A 6,023-nucleotide genomic window follows, 5' to 3' on the forward strand; every position below is an offset into this window, starting at 1 on the left:
CATTCGGAACATCCGATCTCGTAAACTGGATCGAGGGATCAATGGTGGTGGCGGCGGCTGGCGTTTTCTGGCCCTCTGATTATAAGATGTCCTAGCCTCTTGCCTTTCTATTTCACTCCCAAAGCGCAAACGGGCTGCTTCATATACCGTGATTGGGCCCTTGGCTTTCAAAACCTGTTCATCGGTGCCCCATTGCACACCGGCATGAAGACATAGGGCAGTGATAGTATGTGCACAAGGGAGGCTGACGGTCATGAGTCCCGTACCAGCACGCATGATATAACTGTGAATGACCTTCCCAAGATCGACGGTTTTCCCAGTCATGATGACGTAAATCAACTCCACTTTATCCTTTGTAATTTTAGTCTGATGTGAGGAGGGCATGATCCGTGAGAGAATAAAAGATGCCCAACTGCGTGGGTCACGGCGTAAATCAGATTTCTTCAGAGTAACTGGGAAGCCCTGATTCAAGCGCCACTCTCTGCACCCTCGATGCATAGTGTTGAAAACTTAATTCCGGTGTTTTGACAAAAAGACTTACCAACTGAACTAAGCAACTGAATTGATCATCAACTGAACACGTCATCTGCTGAATTCAGTTAACTGTTCGATACAACTGAAGTTCATTCTCGGCAACTGATTCTTTACCAGCTGGTCTCTCAGTTGTACACGTCATCATTTTAAAGCGACAACAGACAAATAGTACAAATACCTGCAACTAGTAGTGGAACGCCGCATTACAGAATGAACAGTGTACGACTGACAGAGCATATCGACATGGCAATCAACGGTTAGAATATTCAAACATTCTTTAATGATACCGTTGAGAGGAGAGCCTATAAATAGTCGAAGGCAGCAACTGAAGAACCCCTCGACTTTCAGTTATCTTATTTTACTTGCTGTCACGTTGCAAAAATATCTACTTGCATTCAGAAATCAAAGCTCACGCTTATCAGTTATATCAGTAGTATTCAAGACTACATCCTCGAGCTTAAATAGAACTTTGTAATCTTTGATATATTTTCTAAGTTGTGCTAAGATCAGTTACGATCTGTAAAAGTGTTGCATACTAAGAGTTTCAGTTTTGGCAAAGTGATAAGTCCAAACTGAAGTGGGTCAGTGCAGTGTTTTGTATTTGATCAAAGTCTTTTAGTCAATATCCTATCTTCGTGATAGAAGAGGTGACGTAGGAGTTATTCAAGTCTCCGAACATCCAGAAACAAATTGTGGTGTCATTACTTCAGTTGTCATTTTCAGTTAGATACTCTATCTTTCAGTCGTTTATTTTTCGCAACTGTTTTATTTAGTTTAACTGATTGTTATTGTAATGCTCAGGAATTATGGAATTGATAAACCAAGATTATTAATCTTCATTGACGTAAGACTCGGAAGATATGAGAATGCATGACATGCAATGAGGGAAGGAAAGACTTGAGAAACCAGGTGTGGCATGATCAAAAAACTAAAAGTTAGAAGTTAGCACGACCGCACCCGCGGTGCTAGCACGACCGCACCCGCGGTGCATGGGCAGCAAGTTGGTAAGAAATTCCGTAGCATCACCGCACCTGCGGTATTAGATGGAGCGCACCCGCGCTGATGACAGTGCACCTGCGGTCTTGCAAGAAGCGCACCCGCGGTCTGAGCTGCCGAGAGAATGGCTAGGATCGCCGCTTGAGCGCACCCGCGCTCCTTACACTCACCGCACCCGCGGTCATGCGTGTTGCATGAGAAATGATGCCACGTTTCCCAGCCTTGCATGCAGTATATATATTAGGATTGCACGTGGTTTCTCTCCAAATTTCAGAAAAAGGGTCGAAGGTTTGAAAGGAAAATCCTTACGCCTTTTCGATTGGTGATTTCGAAGAATCCAGGTATCAAAATTCGAATCCGAACGCAGCATCGTGTTCCTCTCGACTCAAGCTATACCAGGACGTAAGTTTTATTACGTTTTGAGATGTTTTGTAAATATGATGTTGTCAGAACTGAATATGATTCAGATATGTTGTTTCTGCTACCGTAGACATTGTATAATCGAAGTCAGATTAACGAACAGACTGTTTATACAATTGTTATGAATTTCAGAAGATATTGACTGAGATGAAACACTAGAATGGTATCGTTCTTGATTCAAGAATAAAGAGATGATTATTCTTATGTGTTTGGATAGATTATTCAGCATGTTTGTGGAATTAGATCAAAGAAATGATGCGGTATGTTTGTGTTATGAATTTCAACAGATCGTGAGTCGAATTCCATAAATATTGACATACTAGAATTAGAAGAATGATGATATGGTATTGATTATGCCTTTAGATTTGATATTTAGAATGTTGAGGTTGACGGGGTTACAAGACTGTATTATTGTACTGTTACAACATCAGTTGATTCAGATTGATCAGATTCAGTTATGATTTAGATTTCATCGTGATATTCGTTGATATGAATCAGATTGTATCTTGTTCAGATTTTTGGTCAGATTATGTACTGAGTTAAGTATTGATCAGAACAGATTGTGAATTGAGTTATTCATTGATACAGTGTATTTGATATTGTCATTTCAGATTTGATATGGACAGATTTGAATACAGGTCATCGTCTTCCTCCGACCGGGAGGACAAAGGTATAAATCATGTGGTCACGGGATTGCACAACTCGATTCAGATTTGATACGAGTTTCCCTAAATCACATACTAAACTGTTATTACATTTGATTTTGTAATATATTGTTTACTGATTTGTATTCGAGTCCTGAGATAGGAGAGATTGGCAGATCGGCCAAAACTAGACGTTCGGTGTATCGTTACATAGAAGCAGACACCCTCCGATTGTAGATTATTCGATACAGATATGACCGAAGTCTAGGAATAAGATGTACGTTACCCCGATTGGGAGAGTAGGTAACAGACAGTGACGTCTTATTCACACCGGGATCCCTAGAGTTAGAATTGAGTCGAGTCTAGACATGATTTGACCAGAATTGCATGTGTTTATAGATGTGGTTTCATAGACTATGTAACCCATGTTTATTGCTTTCAGTTATGATAGCATGTTATATGATTTGATTTAAATTGCATGTTTATCTGGATTGAATTGCATGCTTATTTGGATTTGATTTCATAGATTATGAAATCCAGTATCCTTGAATATGTTTATGATAGCATATGTTACGATTTAGATTGTTTCTGTACATGCTTACCATGTTTTATACTGGGATTTATTCTCACCGGAGTTATCCGGCTGTTGTCTTGTTTTGTATGTGTGCATGACAACAGGTGGGGCTGGATCAGGGTCAAAATGAGAAAGAGGCTGGACTAGATAGCGTGGTGATTCCGGACTTACTGTAGACTTGTTTTATTACTTGAACTTAGTAACTAAACCTTAGACTGAGGTTGTACAGTATTTTACTTTTCTACTGACTTGTAGTTGTTATACAGAGATGTATATTAATTAGATTCCATTACCTTCCGCATTTATATTTTAAAAAGAAAATTTTTTTAGACCCTGTTTATCAGAACTGATAATTAAATTCCAACGATGATTAAGAAGATGATTAGCGTCCGGGTCTCCACAGTTATTGACCGACGGGATATCTAGTTTCAGTTTGTAACAAAACTGAACTCATATTGTCGAAGAATATTTAAATTCGAGCAGTGTTTATTCAACCCCCTCTTCTAAACACTCTTTATTCGATTAACCGATCCTTTCAAGTGGTATCAGAGCGAGTTATATCCTATCAGAGATTATCTAAACTCAAATTGTTCACTATGTCTTCATTCAACAAGATTCCTATGTTGTCAAGAGAAGACTTTGACGATTGGAAGATCAGGATGCAGGCTCACCTAGCTGCACAAGATGATGATATGTGGTACGTTATAACTGACGGACCCATGAAGATTTTGAAAGCCAATACAGCTATTGCCATTACTGATGGGGCACCTCATCGTATAGAAAAGCCCAGAGATGAGTGGACTACTGAGGACAAGAGGAAAGCAAATCTAGACAATGTAGCAAAGGACATATTGTATAAAACACTGGACAATGTAACGTTCAGTAAAATCAAGATGTGCAAGACATCCAAAGAGATTTGGGAGAAGCTAATTCAGCTTTGCGAAGGCAACGAACAAACCAAAGAAAACAAACTTTCTGTTGTCGTGCAGAAGTTCGACAACATTAGAATGAAAGTTGGAGAAACAATGCATGAATATGATGAAAGAACCAGCTGCATCATCAACGAACTGAATGCACTTGGAAAAGTGTATACCAATAAAGAAGTAGTTTTGAAGGTGATCAGAGATCTTCCCAAGGAATGGGATGTTAAATCTATGGCAATGAGAGAGTCTAAAGATTTAAACAAAGTTGAACTTTATGATCTATTTGCTGACTTGAAGGCATACGAGTTTGAAATACAAACTCGAGAAGGAGAACCATCTACTCCAGCAGCTACTACTGCCTTAACTGCTTTAAGAACAGAACCAACTGGTTCAGTTGAGAAAGCTGCTGATCAACTAAGCAATGATGCCATGTCATTGTTCATTAAGATATTTGGAAGATTTATGAGGAAGAATCAAGGGAATTTTCAGAAGCACTATCAAAGAAACAACTCCAGAGAAGAGTCAAATGTATGCTACAACTGTGGCAAACCAGGTCATTATATTGCTGACTGTCCCAAGCCTAAGAAGGACAGTCAAGTTTCAACTGAAAGAAAGAATAAAGTGTATGAGCACAAGAGGAGATCTAAGGACGACAAGAAGCCTTACAGAAAGAAACATGAAGTGCTCCTAGCTGAAGATAGCAAAGCCAAATGGGCAGACACTGACAGCGAGGAATCAGAACCAGAAACTTCATCCAGTTCTGGTGACAATGAAGAAGAAGTGAAATTTCTGATGGCTGCTGATACAGAAGTGCAGTCCAGCAGTCAACAGGTATTTGATTTTAGTTCAACTGATTTTTCCAGAGAAGAACTTATTTCAACATTGCATGACATGGTTAATGAGTATCAAAAGCTTGCTTTATCTTTTGAAAAAGCCAGAGCAAAGCAAAATGATCCCAAAGACGATAAAACAAAAACTGATGAATCATTTGATTTGTTGAGTCTGAAAAAGGAGATTGCTGAGCTCAGAAATGAAAGAAGCAGGGATCAATTAATGATTCAAAAGTTGTTGCTTGAAAATTCAAAGCACACTGAGCTTATTCAGGCTTGGAACAAATCGTCTGATGCTTTAACTGATATATAGGATTCTCGGAAATCAGTTACTGATAAAACTGGTTAAGGATTCTGTAGTAAAGATGATTCGTCTTCCAAAGATACTCAGCCAAAACTGAATATAAACAAATGGAAATACATTTACTTTGTAAAATCAATTATGGTACAAGAACAAGCTGAGCCGAGTAAACTGACTGAACAGCCAACTCAAAGTATAAACAAAGGCAAAAGATGTGGAATTGGTTATAGCTCAAAAGTTGTGACTGACTCTCGAAGTCAGCAACCAAAAATTTTCAGAAAAAATTACTTAAATGGCTACTCAAATTACTACAACAGTAAGCCAGTTCAGAAAAGATACTGGCTGAACAATCAGTTGAAAAAAGGCAAATCACATGTTGTATCTCCTGCACACCATACATCAAGCACACACAGACAAGGAAAGACCATCTGGAATACAGCAACTGGACGGTTAGTTAGACTGATCCAAGTCTGGATTCCTAAAGGACTAATCAACTTTGGACCCAAAGTGTAGAACCCGTAATTTGGACTGCGTTTAAGCCATGCATAATTCCTAGTAATTTAATTGCTTGAGTATTTAAATTCTTTTCTTTGAATTTATTTATTTTACGCAGTAGTTAATTGTCATCTTTTCAGTATATAAGTGAGGCCGGACTGGAGATGGAGTATTGAGATAAATTAATAAAGACTTATTTAAGAAGTGGTACTATAGCATGTTCATTTCATTAAATTTCAAAAGTTCGTGCATTAAGATTTTTAAGTTGCATTTCACGTTCGATCGAGGATCGGAGACCGGGGAATT

This window comes from Primulina eburnea, chromosome 12 (genome assembly GCF_022965805.1).
Source record: "Primulina eburnea isolate SZY01 chromosome 12, ASM2296580v1, whole genome shotgun sequence".
NCBI lineage: Eukaryota > Viridiplantae > Streptophyta > Magnoliopsida > Lamiales > Gesneriaceae > Primulina > Primulina eburnea.